The sequence below is a fragment of the Rattus norvegicus genome, chromosome 1, assembly GCF_036323735.1.
Source record: "Rattus norvegicus strain BN/NHsdMcwi chromosome 1, GRCr8, whole genome shotgun sequence".
In the NCBI taxonomy this organism is placed as follows: domain Eukaryota; kingdom Metazoa; phylum Chordata; class Mammalia; order Rodentia; family Muridae; genus Rattus; species Rattus norvegicus.
The window spans coordinates 147,897,148-147,911,353 of record NC_086019.1 but is presented as its reverse complement, the minus strand read 5'-3'; the positions used below and the strand labels follow the sequence as shown (position 1 = coordinate 147,911,353).

The 14,206-nt window shown below is 43.3% G+C and overlaps 1 protein-coding gene across 10 annotated transcripts in view; it reads right to left on the bottom strand.

Annotated features, from left to right (window-relative positions):
- Ctxnd1 (cortexin domain containing 1) overlaps positions 1–6,594 on the bottom strand; it is a 51,447-nt gene extending 44,853 nt beyond the window's left edge. For 3 of the 10 annotated variants that reach the window (XR_010063087.1, XR_010063089.1, XR_010063092.1), the window contains exon 1: positions 6,306–6,594. The gene's annotated coding sequence lies outside the window, so the exon portion shown is untranslated. The remainder of the gene's footprint in view (positions 1–6,305) is intronic. The other 7 variants (XR_010063088.1, XR_010063091.1, XR_010063090.1 and 4 more) reach the window with 6 other exon arrangements.
- Positions 6,595–14,206: the final 7,612 nt, after the last annotated feature.

Genomic DNA, 14,206 nt, shown 5'->3' with positions numbered 1-14,206 from the left:
AGAACAGTGAACAGTGTCCGTGTAAGGAAGCTCTCTTAGACCCCCTACTCAGTTGGAACTTCTGAGGGCCTTTCAGAGGCATGCCTCTTGTTGAGTCAAAGGGTTAAGTTTGGAGTAAGGCTTTTGGCTTCTAATTTCTAACAGAGGTGAAAATCCCCTCCTTGGCACCACAGGTTGGAATACCCACTTCCAATTGTGAATTAAAAGGACCTGGGGAGAGTGGCAGTGTAGCAGGACTCAAATCCTTCCTCTTCAACAATAGTCAGAAATCCTGTATCTTTCTGAGATAAAATCTCAGCTATCAGGGAAATCGCTGAAGAAGAAAATGAAGTCTCAGAATCCTGGATTTCAGTGGGCATGTATATTGATTAACAATGATGTCCTTGTTCACTTGAAGATGTGGCTGCTGGGGAGAGCACGACTTTCACTGCTCTGCTTGCTAAAAGTGGCAGCTTCCCTCCATTCTTCTGCAGAGCTGAGAATGAATATGTTAATATTGTAACTGGGACACAGGGAAGGGGACACAGACTTTGCTGGCGACTGAACAATTCTGTTACAGAGTTGATGCCAGTGGAATGGAACTCCCTTCTTGGGAGTTTGGCCCTGAATATCTATTTGTCAAATCAATTGGCCCAGTGAAGACAAGGGCCCCTATGAGACTTCAGTTAATAAGAGAGGGCTGCACTGTTTTCCAGGCGTGGGGTCAGCTTGGAAGATGAAGGCCATGCTGTTAATGAGGGTCTAGCTGGCAGGTCCACCTAGCCCTTCAGAGGCCCAGAGGTCCCTGTTCTCTTGCACAAAGCCTCCTTGCTATGCCAGTGTGCCTTTGCCTTCTCAGAGTGTACATATTGCAAAGCTTAAGTCTCATTCTCTCTAGTGTCTTAGCTGTATAGGTAACACATAATTTAAGGTAGGCAGTCCAGGGTAGACACAGGCACACCCCTATCAAGCCCAGTAGAAGAGCATCAAATAATTTAAAGTGAGTATCTGAGGACACTTGGAACGTGATGGACTGTACAGGGGCAATTTTATAAGACACCCTTTTGACTTGGGAGAAGCAAGGATGTCAGGATAGGCCAACCCTTTCAGAAGTTACATCTTTATATTGTTCCCTTGGCTGAAAACTTCCGTTTCCCATCAATCATTGTATCCCAGTAGAGATCATTTCTCAAACCAACCCTAGGCAACTCTTGAAGCAGATTTCAAGGCCTCATTCAGTACCATGATCAACTAGTAATACCAGCTCTAGACATATGGAGGTGTGACAAACATGAAGCATTTATTTGCAGTCTTCTAAAATATAAAAAGTTCCATTGAGCTAAGGAGAACCTAAATTACCAACAAGAAAGAGGTATTATGATTCTATACAGTATTGGGTCACTTGCCAGTTGTCCATCTCAAACACATGCCATCATGCCCACAGAGCATGAAAATTCATGTCCAAGGAAAGGACATTGGACTTCACTCACCTTATCTTTTCCAGTCTAGACTGTAGGAGCAGCAGCACAATTCTTGCCTTTCCAACCTGTTTCAACTTCTGGGGGCACATCAGGGTCCCTTCCCATCATTCTGTCTCAAGGGCAAAGAAGAAGTCCTTGGAATTCTAATGGGGTCAAGTACTAGGAGTCAGATCTTTTAGAGGCAGAATATGAAACTCCCCAAAGGTCAGTACAAAACTCTACATGAAAGCAAAATGTTGCTGGGGTCATTTGCTGACTACCCAGGGTCATATCTCCTGTCACTAGTAGGCTTCAGTAGAAACATCAGAGAGGTTTAAGTGACTAAGTGCCTTTTTACTTCATTCCTCTGCCTGGGCCTGTCCTTGCCCAGTGAGTCACTTCGGTCTTTCTATAAATGTGTGTAACTATTATGAGTCGATTAAAAGCAAAACAAAGACCTTTAAAAATTCTAAAAACTCTTGAATGCCAAGGTTGGGACTAGGCCCTGAGGAGTGGCCCAGGGAGGCTCTTGCCCTTCTCTTAATCTAGACCTGGGGTTCCTTGTCTAGCATTGCTCCAGGGATGGACGTGAGTGGATTGGCAAGGGGATGAAGAAAAGAAAGACAAGCGGACACAGAGACAGAGAGCTGGGATCACATAGGACATGGTCTCAGCTTTCTGCTAGAGAAACTCCAGCACTACAGAAGTGCAGCATGCTTACTATGTAGAGTTTAACATGGAGGTAGGGTTTGTGGTACAATTGGATCAAGGAGACTGGTTTAACTAATCTTGGTAGAAGTAGTCTCTGTAGGAAAGCATTCTGCAGGCTCTAAGCATCCAGGCAGGGTGGGGCAGAGGGAGAAGCTATCATGGACATTTTCTGCACTCAATATCTGCATCCACACATGGGACCAAGGAAGGCTTTGCCACTTCCCTATGAGCCTCACCCTGGTGGCTGGGAAGCATTGAAATTTTTCTATGGGTCTGATGCCCTGCCCGTGTCAATAACACATTCTCAGGGATTCGGGGCTTCCTCAGCTGTCCATCCTAGGGTGAGGTTCAAAAGCAGTCCTGGGAAGGCACCAGGCAAGATACCATGAAAGGGGATGCAAGCCAACGTTACATGATCTCTGGTGGATGCTCATCTGTATAGAATGTCCGTGGCTGTGGGAATCTCTTATACGTCCATGGCTCTAGGGTGAATTTGAGAGTAGGCATCCCAACCTCCATTCTTCCAGTCCATGACACCACCTCCCTATGTTACTTTAGAAATGAATTTCACAAGGACACTTTTACCTGGAATGGCCCAAAGAAATGTAATCAGGGTTGGGGATTTGGCTCAGTGGTAGAGCGCTTACCTAGGAAGCACAAGGTCCTGGGTTTGGTCCCCAGCCCCGAAGGAAAAAAAAAAAGAAATGTAATCAAAGGAACACATCAAGGGGTCCTTTAGGAAATGTCTACCACAGAAGTCTGTGTTCAAGGACATGCCGTGGAAATCTATTGATCACTATTGTCCATTGTGAAACCATAGGAGCAGAGCGTGGGAAGGACCAGCCAGGAAGAATTAGCTCTAAGCATCCTGTGTCGAACACCTGCTATGTGCTGGGCTTATTCACATAAAGTACCAATTCCAGTTCCAGTTCCAGTTCCTACATTGCCCAAGCAAAGAAAGCAGTATTTCCTTCGTCTATAAATTTAGATACTGAGTCCTAGAGGCAGAGAGGAGCTTCCACGGAATAATAGGTAAGTCATGGCCAATAACAAAAGGTTCCATCCATAGGTACCAAACATGAAAAAAGACCTTATACAATGGAGTCTTCAGAAAATGGAAGTGGTTATCACCACAAAGCATACCTCCACAATTTTTAAGTGTTGACTATCAGAGATTTCTTTCTATCCTTTAAGTGACTTCAGGCAATGAGTACAGTTCGGGGAAGAAGGGAGTCATCTTCAAATGTCTTCATGCCACTTTGGAACCCAAGTTCTCTCATCTGTAATCAACTTTCATTAATTGGGATAGTTCCTTTAATTATCAGTTTCCTCATGAGAAAATAAAGATAAAAATGTGATTCTGAGGGCTGGGGAGATATCTTGAGTGTTCAAGTGTCTGCTTAAAAACATAAAAACCCATGTAAAAGCTACACATAGTGGCTCATGCCTGTAATCCTAGTTAGTAAGGCAGGGACAGGAGTATCTCAGGGTCCCACTGGCCATCTGATCTAGAAGTATCATGTGAGAGATCATTTTTTAATGAATGAGGTAAAGAGTGGTTGAGGAAGATGCTTAATGTAGGATTCTGAACTCCACATGCACCCCACTACACATATGCACACTTGTACACATATGCACACTTGTACACACATGAACATATACACACGTATACTCCTCTACTCATATACATACATAAAATGTTACTGAAAGTTACATGAATGCACATAAATAATACTTACTGTATGGCAGGTACTTAATAAGAGCAACTGACTTGGTATTGATTATTCTGGGACTTAATAAATAAGGGAACCAGAAAGTCACTTGCTTAATGTCATCTGACTAGTTACAGAGCCAGAACTAAACTGACCAGACTCCCTCATACATATACCTATGAGCCCTCCCCTAAGGAGTCCAGGATAACAGTTTTCACAGCACCCATCCTGAATCAGCAGGAAAGACAGATTCCCATTTGCCAACATCTGATTGGGGGATACAAGGATGGCACTTTAGGAATAGTTCTTTGCAGAGCAAATACTAAAACATGTCACTTCCAAGAACAAACTTCAATCACTTAAAACACTCGTAAATGGGGAGTAACTCCAGAACCTTCAATGTCCAAATTCAGAGACAGCATGCCTTTTTTTTCACATTTGAACTTATTAGAAGCATTAACCTCAGGGACTTGGAACTCTGTCAGTTTTATAAACAGTGTTCCTTTTGCTGTGGCCAGGCAGGATAATGTAAGGACATTTTCCTTGATGTCATTTCAGTTCCCATTTAAATCTTGGAAGTAGTGTTGAATTTGAGCCATATTATATGTGGACCGCCACAGAGATGCTGATTTTGAGGCTGCGCTGTGATATCAAGCCCTTGTAGTGTAAATATTTGTCAAAGAAAGATTAACTAGTGAGGCAATATATTCAGAATGATTGCATCTTCCATTAACCCAGTAAGGAAACAGGCTAGAAAGATACACAATTTGTTAAAATTGCAGCAAGCAGCCATTGAATTTCTAGTTATTTTTTTCAGGCACATACATGAGTGCTTTTCACCAATGTATACATATCCCTTTTCCACTCTACCCTTGTTTATTTCAGAGTTACGTTTTGCCTTTAACAGCCTCAAAGTTGCTATGATTTTCCACATGTAGGTGAATTCAGAAACATAGCTCATGCATTCATTACCCACATTTTCCTCAGAAATAATAAAGGACATTATTGGAAAAATGATTAGGGAATTAATCTGTTGGAACCAGAGTATCTTAATGCAATGGTACATGGAATAAGTGAATAGCTTTCTCACAGTTCCTTGCTTGGGCAAATATAAGGCCATTTGCTTCCAAGTACTTTCTTAAACAGGGGCTGCTTGCACACCCTCGTATATTCTCAAAGCTGGTGAATACCATACTGTTAGCTACTTCCAAAAAAACAACCTTTACCAAAGTCCAGTTTGCAAATCACACCCAGAAGCTTGGTGTCCAGCTTTATGATTGCCTGAACCTCCTTTGCAGAAGAGCATGAATTGCAACAAATCAGATTATTACAGCCTTGCTCAGGAAACAGCTTGCTGAGGGTGAGGGAAACCCGGGGGCTGTGATGCTGGACTGACAATTCACAAGACAACATACTTAGGGGGCAGGGGGGAGTAGCAAGATTTCATGGATTATAGTATCAGGCCAAAAGCTTAAATTCTCTGGCTGGGGTCTGGGAGGCCAGGTATACCCAGAGGCTGTGGGAACAGAACCTTCAAGCTGGTGCAGAAGTGGTAAAAGGGAACCTCTCCTAGGAAAGCAGCAGGGAGGCTGGGTGAGGCTTTGTTTCTGGGTACATGGTCACATCTTGAGAGATCCTCGTGACACTAGTACCCTAGAGTGCAGCTAGTGAGAAGATTCATAACCTCGGACAGAGATTTTCCATTCCAGAACTTTCCCCGTGGGCAAAAAGACTATTATCAAATTTAGCATGATAACACAGTTTTCACAGAATCGTCAGGAACATTCTCCACTGACATGGGGGAAAATATTGAAAACTTGAGTTAGGCTTTTCACAGAGATCAGGACAAAAAATCCTACTGAGACTTGACATTTCTTTAGAAAGACATCCACCAACGGAACTTTCCCCAGAAGTCCCATCAATCATGACCTTCATCAACTACACTGATGAGAAATCTGTTCCCTGATGCTGGCAGCCACAAGCACATGGAATTTTCAGCCCTGAACTTGACAAGAGGGAATTGGTAACTTTGATTCAGTTTCAACACACACTGCTCTGGATCCCTTAAAGGTCGATGGAGAAGGGTCTCCCACTGGGTAGTGATGAATCTGAACCCAGAATTAGCAGCTCCCTGAGTGTTGAGACCCGAGTCCCCCAAGGCAGCTGTTTGCTGCAAAGCTTTGCCTTGTGCCATTCCACCCCAAGCGCTGCAATTACCGGCCTCTCGGAACTGGCCCTCCTGCTTAACAGCTAAGGTTTTAGGCACTGGGCTGCCAAGGGGTCCTGGTGTCAAGTCCTCTCAGGTCTTCTAGCGGCCAAGGCTCATTCAGGCCAGGCTGGCTGCTTTTGCAGATCCCGCTCCAGTTACCTGGGACGATCTCCCGCAGGGTGGAGAGGATCTCCCGCTGGAAGGATGCTCAGGGTGATGCTCCTGCAGTCTTACCTGGTCAGCCGAGTCCGATGCGCTCTGGGACCTAATCGGTCCAGCCCCCAGCTCTGGAAGCTAGTTCAAGCGCTGCGGTGCTTCCCGGATGGCTCCAGGCGCCGGGCACCGGGCACCGGGCACGGTCTCCGTGCGCGCGCTCCCCAGGTCCGGCTCGGCGAAGCAGCCGGACTGCGGCTGAGTCAGCGCCCGGCGGCGGCGCGGTGAGCCCCGGGCAGCCGCCGAGAGCGGCTGTGAGCAGAGCCGAGGCAGCCCTGGCATTTTAAAGGCGAGACTTGGACGCCGTTCAAGCGGAAACGCAGGGAGAAACTTCGGCCCCCCGGTGCAGTGCCGCCCGCTCCGGGAGGGCGCCCAGGCTCTACAAAAGTCTCTCTGAAAGGCAAAAAAGCAAACCCCTCTCCCCCAAATCACGAAGCTTCCCTATGAGGATTCTTAGAAATCTCCATTCAAGTTGGAAATCAGACCAGAAGGCCAGTTTGGAAAGTACTAGATGAAAATAGGCAAGAGAAAGAAGAGAGAAGACAGTGAAGTCTAAGTTACTGATCCTGTGTCTCGGTCTATGTAATGGGTTCAAGCTGGAAACCAGGAAGAAAACAATCGTAGTTTGCAGGGGATAGGATTGTGTTGGAAAAATCCAAAGTAAAGGGAATAGTTACGTAGTAGTTCCCACAGTGAACTGTTAGGTCATGATATAAACACAACAACAAACTTACACTGTTACTGTCAGTAATATGGATGGTAAATCCTCTCCTCACTAATAGAACAGTTATAAATATCTGGAAATATAAACTCACTGTTACAGTGGTCTTGCTCGGGGCTTTGTTGAGGCCCATTAAGTGAACGCTATTTCTTTCTGATAAGAGAATGGACTCTACCTCTGCCTTTGGGTTAAGATCCACCACCCCAAGCTATCCGAAGCAGAAGAATCGATCCAGAGTCTGCGCCAGTCAGTTGCCTAGTAGAGCCCACCACTCAGGAAGACCAATTCACCTTAAGGCATGCTAAGGAAACTGGAGGAATGCTTATGTCTTTAGTGAGATACTACGCTTTTCCTTTGTAACAAGCCTTCCTCGCAAGTTGCTTAGGGAGTCGTAGCTGCACCATGTGCACCGTAGCTGCACCGGCTAAGGTCTGCTTTTCTGAGTTAGAACCCCATCATATCTTCTTTCCTCCTCTTGGATACTGGTCGAAGCTGTGGCTGCCTGTCCACCATTTGGCCTCATACAAATAGCATGGCTTTCTCTCTTCCTCTTCTTTGTCTTCCTCCTCCAAAGCAGCTGTGTGTATTTATAGCCTATTTGTCCTAGGTTTTTTTTTTTTTAACTTAGATGAAACTGTCCTTAAGCCTTTTTCTAAGTGTTTTAAAATTTTCCTTTATTAATGGTACTAAGAACCCCGAGAGAGGGCCCAAATTTCCCAAGTAGCATTATCAGGGACCATACACCATACTGGAGACCCTTCTGGTTTTTATTGGAGGAACTGAGGACTTTGACACTATTAGGACACAAGCCTTATTCTTGGACAAGGAAAAGAAACCCTATAACACAACCAGATCCTCTGTGTTTTAAGTTTCTAGCACAATCATCATCATATTCCAAACAGAATTTTCTTTGTAAATTGATACGGCAGTTTTAGGGCTCCATTGGGAAAAAAGAACAATCAACAAAATGGGGACAAAGAAGAGGCTGTGAAGCAGTCCTGCTGGATACTGCATGGAAGTGACGTGATGTGTGTTACTGCTTCAGGAATGCTTTGCAGGCATAAGTGCATCTGACTGCAAGTCTATGAAGCAGATAACGCCACTGCCGCCATTCACAGATGAGTGACGGAAGTAGGTAACCAAGGCTGTACAGGTAGGAAACAGAGGCCGGGGTCTCATGCCTATGGAATCTGTGCATCTGCGTTACAGTCCTTAGTTCTACTATGGAGTAACAGTGATTACAACAGCGTGGTACTGCTCAGAGCACCAGCCATGGGTCAAGACCGACTGCCCCAAGTACAAATGCAGGAAAAAGTTCAGGGTGGTACTTCAGTGAGTGCAGCAAACAGACTTTCAAAGTAACTGATATTAGAATAGTTGTAGGCAAAATCACGAGGTAGGAATATGCATTCTATGTGATTCCCTAGACCAGAATAGATTACAGACCACTCAAATGCTGAATGTAAAATCACAAATATTATTATTCAATAATGAATATATAGGTATTTGCCATAAAATTGGGGTTCTGAAAGCCTTTCTAATACACCGTGAAGCCATAAAGAAAAATGCTTACAGATATAAGCATTAAAAGTCCAAATGATGTTTATGTTAAAAGGCATAGTAACCAGAATTGAAAAAAAAAAGCTGGAAAAAATATTTACCATGCATATGACAGGGAGATTGCTAAATTTAATTTTAACACCAAAACTTTTGTTTTATTTATTTATTTTTATTTTATTTTCCCCTGGGTCTCACTGGGCAATGCAGGCTGGCTTGGAACTTGCTGACTACCTGAGGCTATCTTCAAAATCGTGATCCTCCTGTTTCAGCCTCCAGCTCGCTAGGATTACAGGCATGAGTCACCATGTTTGGAACCATGAGTTATCATTTAGTGCAAATAGTTTCATTCACTGTGTATCCAAAAGTCAAATTTAAGTGGTAGTCTATACTTTCTCTGATATCCCTAGTAGAACAACACTTTAACTTAATTTACAAAGGGTGTAAAAATCATTAAATCAAGAGAGTATTGACCCCCTAGAACAGGACTAGACAAGAGCTAGAGATAATTTCCAACAGAATTTAAATAACAAAACAAAACAACTGTTATCTCTGGTGATGCAATAAATATAAATAGGAAAACATGCTTTTTAAGTAAAGCTGGAAAGATTTAAAATATTGACAACATCCAGTGCTAATAAAGGGTTTAGATAAATTAGCCTACATTTATGAGAAAGTGTATTAGTACAGTATTTCTAGAAAGCAGTTTGTGAAAATGCCGAATTGAGCACTCATTCTTCCTAACAATAAAGCAAGCAAATACATTTTCAGGAAGTTTCCTAAGGATATCATTTGATTGGTCTGGAGACAACTCAGTGATTAAGAGCATTTGCTGCTCTTGAAGAGGACCCTGTTTCCCGGCATCCATAGGGTGACTCATAACTGTCAGTAACTCCAAGTCCAGAAGATTTGTTACCCTTTTCTGGCCTCTGTGTTAACTTCATAAACATGGTACACATGAAAGTAAAACACTCATATGCATAAATTATAAATTAATTCATTAAAAGAAGAAATAATTTACCGTTACATGAAACACATACCAGAATTGTTTATTGTTTTACAAAAATAATTTATAATAGTGAAAAAGAACTGAACACAATCTAAATGCCCAGATACAAGAACTAGTTAAAAGAATTAATTGAGAGTGTACATTGAGACGTTAAATTCATAGAGCATGACTTTAAGCACCTTCTGGGCATTTGTTCATCAAAAGAAAATAAAGAAGTAGGAAGTAGGAAGAAACACCTAGCTCCTCCATTTTTAAGAAAATAGGACAGAGAGTTAAGCAATGTGTTAGCTTAAAGTATTGCTGTCACTATAAACTGGAAAGCTCCTCTCTGCTCTCCTTGTCTCTCCTCTGCACACTATCAGTTCATTTCTCTATAATTTCATCCCAACTTTTATTCATCTCCAAGTTATAAAACTGGACAGCACATAGAACTTTATGTAACAGTTTCGGTCACCTTAAGAAATAAATTCTATTGGGTTCCACTTTAAAGACTTCTCTCTCGGGTTTTACAAACCCAAGTTGGAGCATATCCACATGGTAGAGCACCAGTTAGGATATGTTGAACGTACTGTAGAGCAAACAGTCCTTCATTCTCACCATCTGGAAACAATTATCCACCCGTGGTTCGTGGTGGACATCTATGATCGGTTGGGTGTGTGTTGGCTTCATATGGGTAACATCATGATGATTCATGTGATTCAAGATGGAGAAGCCGTTTATATCGGCAGGGCTTTGGTTTCATGAGAGAGGCAGGGATGGATGTGGTTAACAGGATGGTTTATGGCCCGGCTCATAAAGGTCTTAAAGTTGTTATCAGAGCAAGTCACTTCGCCAAGCAAGAAAAGTATCAGCTTCCAGGAACGAAAAACAGGCACACAAACTGAAGACACACACACACCCAAGACACTGGGGCCAAAGTTTTGGGCTTGTGATAGCCAATTGACTACCACGACTATTGATGGAATGGATGTTTTTACCACATTCTGACATGGCTACATTTCTAAAAGTAGAGGACTGGGGAGATGGCATGTTTGGTAAATTGCTTGCTGTGTAAACATATATTCCTGAGTTCAGATCCCTAGTGAAACATAAAAACTGGGAATGGCTATCTGCTCCTGTAATCTCAGTCCTGGGAGAAGGAGAGAGCAGGATTCTCAGAGCTTGCTTGTCCAGCCAGTCTAGCTGCATCAGTTGGCTTCAGAGTCGGTGAAAAGGTCTGTCCCAAATAATAAAGTGAAAACCAATAAAAAGGACACTGATATTGACCCTGGTATCCATATGTACCTGTCCATACATGGACACACACATAGCGTGAGAACAAGAGAGAGGAGGAGGAAGAGAAAAATTAAGAAGGAACAAAGGAGAAGGAAGAGGAGAAAAAGGGGGAGGTGGAAGAGGAGGAAGAGGAGGAGGAGGAGGAGGAGGAGGAGGAGGAGGAGGAGGAGGGGTGGGACACTGGGTAGACATTTGTATAAATTATGACCACAGTGATCATGAAGATGGGACTCTGGTTAGAATGTGGGGCTTAGAGTCATATATCTCTGGCTACTCTTGCCCTGTAATTAACTGGATAGGCAACAGTTGCTAAGACATGGTATTTACCATATTTTTAGTCACAAAGTAGAAGCAATTCTTGTAGGATTCATGGAGAGATCAAATTTGGCACCAAAAATTAGCTAGTAAGCAGTGTTGCAGGGTGGGCTCCCTAATAAACTTGACAAAAGGAAGCCCGTCTTTCCTCTGTGTCCACTGAAAACAAATAATAATTGCTTGCAAAGAGATGTCCAATATCTGTTTGAGCTTTTTAATTAAGTAATTATTTTTGCTTGGCAAGATGACGTACAACCTATTTTGAAATATGTGTCCATAGGACCCTGGATCAGATTGATCTCACCTAGTTGTTAGAACTCAATCTTTAGCTATAGAATTTTCTCTCATTGTCAAAGTTTAAAACAAAGGTCATTGTTCACAGATTAGTTAAGTCTCAGTCTTGGCTTTAACTGAGTAAGTAAGCCCTGGAGCTGGCTTCTGTGGGAGCTGACCTTCTTTGTGACAGTGACCTGAAAGCGCTAACTTGGGTGTCAATGTTACTCTCCTACAGGCCAAGTTGTCATTACTTCAACTTGCACTGTAGAAATACACTCAAAGCCCTGAATCAGGGTCCATGGACCTCTCTTATCTTTACAAATATGAAATGTAACAAGTGCCATGTGTGCACAACAAAGTCACAAAGTAGGCATGTTCCTTTAGCTTCCTGACTCCTAACTCCTGTTGAAGGGGTTGCTTGTTATCATAGCAAAACCAAACCTAGCTTATCCTGACTACTATCCTGGACAGAGTGTCCTTTTCAATTTGTGTTTTGAGTTTCACAAGGACCTAGTTGGGGGGAAAATAAGTGCCCAAACCCTATGGTTCTCATATTGACTGGGAATTCTGATTATGACAAGATGCAATGGGTATTGTCTGATAAGGTCAGCAAAAGTACTAAGGCAGCCTTCATATTTTTCCAAGGGCCAGCAGGAGCTTTCAAATTATGTGTATGTGTATATATATATATATATATATATATATATATATATATATATATATATATATATCATAGTCTACTGTGGCCAAGGCTAGCCAAGAACTCACTGTGTAACTGAGAATGTCTTGAACTTGTGATCCTCTTGCATTTACCTCCCAAGTGTTGAGATTACAACAATATGCTACCATGCCAAGTTTATGTGGTGCTTTGGATCAAAGCCAGGGTTTCATTGATGTTAGGCAAGCACGCTACCAACTGAGCTAATCTCCAGCCTCTCGGGAATCTTGCTAGCCATTTTAAACTATTGGCAGCTCAAAAAAATCAGTATTTACCTTTCATGAACTATTAATATAGTCATGGGGGAGTCTTTACCTTACATGAACTGTCAACGCTACAGATGAAGAAAGAGTCCCTTGCTGCCACTCCAGGGTAGGTGTTAATGTTCCAAAGCATAGTCATTGATTCAAAGTGGTTTGGGAAATTTCAACTTTGACATGAGTTTGGCTACTGTTTTCTGAGTTTCTTCCAGGGGGCAGGGTTCTGACTTCCTGGCACTACAGGAAGGCAGCTGGGTGCTTATGCTTCCAATCTACCCCAGCCTCGTAGCTACAAGGGGAGCATATTCAGGGAGAGCACTCTGCCACACGTAATTCAGTTCAGGAAGACAATGCCACCCTGCCTCCAGACCGGCAGTTCTTTTCAGTGTACTCCCTCTCTTTCTCTGGGTTTCCTGCCTCTCCTGTGAATACAGTTTGAAGACATTTAGTCTTCCACACAGCAAAAAATGTTCCCTTTAGTGCCCAAGTCAGGAAATGTCACTGCTTTGCACAGGAGTCAGCAGTGGCTTTTGTCACATTCTAAGTTGTTTGGAGTGTCTTGAAAGATCTCCAGATCATTCTCTAACCTCTTCTCTGACACCTCCCTCATTCATGCCTCTCCAAACCTAACAGCTCATAAGCAATTTCCCTGTACCCCACTTTGTTCTACTCTGTGGGCCCTCTACTCAGATTGCTCTTCCTCTACTCTCTGCGGCATCTACTCAGCCTGCTCCCTTCCTCACTCAAATGATTTGTGACCTCCGTTGATGGTTCTCTTCTGCACAGTCAGTCTCTTCCACGAGTTTCCATTGCATTTGCCTTGTTTTACACAACTTTCCTGCTCTCCTGTCATGTGACATGCTTGCTGATTCACCCCTGGTTTATCTACCCATTAGCTAGTAAACTTACAAGGCAGAAATACTACCTTGACTCTGTATCGTTGGAGGCTTGTCTGAGTTGACAGCATAAAAGTCCAGATGCCTAACACAGCTGTTCTCCAAGGATAGATGAGGTTCCTACTCCTAGGAAAGCTCGCCTTTAGATTTCTCTCCTGTTTGCCTTTGTTGGAGCACAGATCAGATCAATGGCTCCATAGAGAAAGAATGAGACAACCATCTCAGAAAAGAGCTCTAGTTTCTAGTTTTGGAGTGGCTTGGTAACTACACATGAGACAATCTTCCATCCACTCGTGGCTTTGGGCAAGTTACTGTCTTGGTCTCAGTTTTTGCACTGTACTGGGGTTGAAGCTGTTTTGAGAGCTTCCTGTTAGTACTGACTTTCCTTTCTTTATCCCTGGATGGATGGAGGAGGCAGCTTTTGAGGGAAGCTTTGGCAAATTCCCAGCTGTTGGCTGTTGTTTAGCTCAAGGTTCTGTTTATGCCTCTGTTCTGGGCTCCCTGCCTCTGCTGATGACACAGCATGGCCATTGTAGGGTCAGCTTCTCCTTCTGCCCATTCTATGGGCTTCAGGACCACAGCTTTCTGGCTGATTCATGCTTTTACTCTCAGAAGGCAAGACAGCAAAGAGAAGCAGACATGGGTGACAGTCCATCCCTCCTCTTTGCATTTTGGGAGAGCTGATGGATGATCCAGCCTGAAAAGCAGACAATCAAGGGAAAAAGATGACTGCTGCCTGCTGGACTAGACTCATGCCTACAGTGTTCACTCCTACACATTCTGGGCACATAAACTATCAGCTTACAGGACAGAAGAGTGGGTGGCATATTGTATCTGTTTTCCAGATGACGGAATAGAGGCAGAGGTCAGTTAAGCAGCAAGGTCTCAGGGCCTC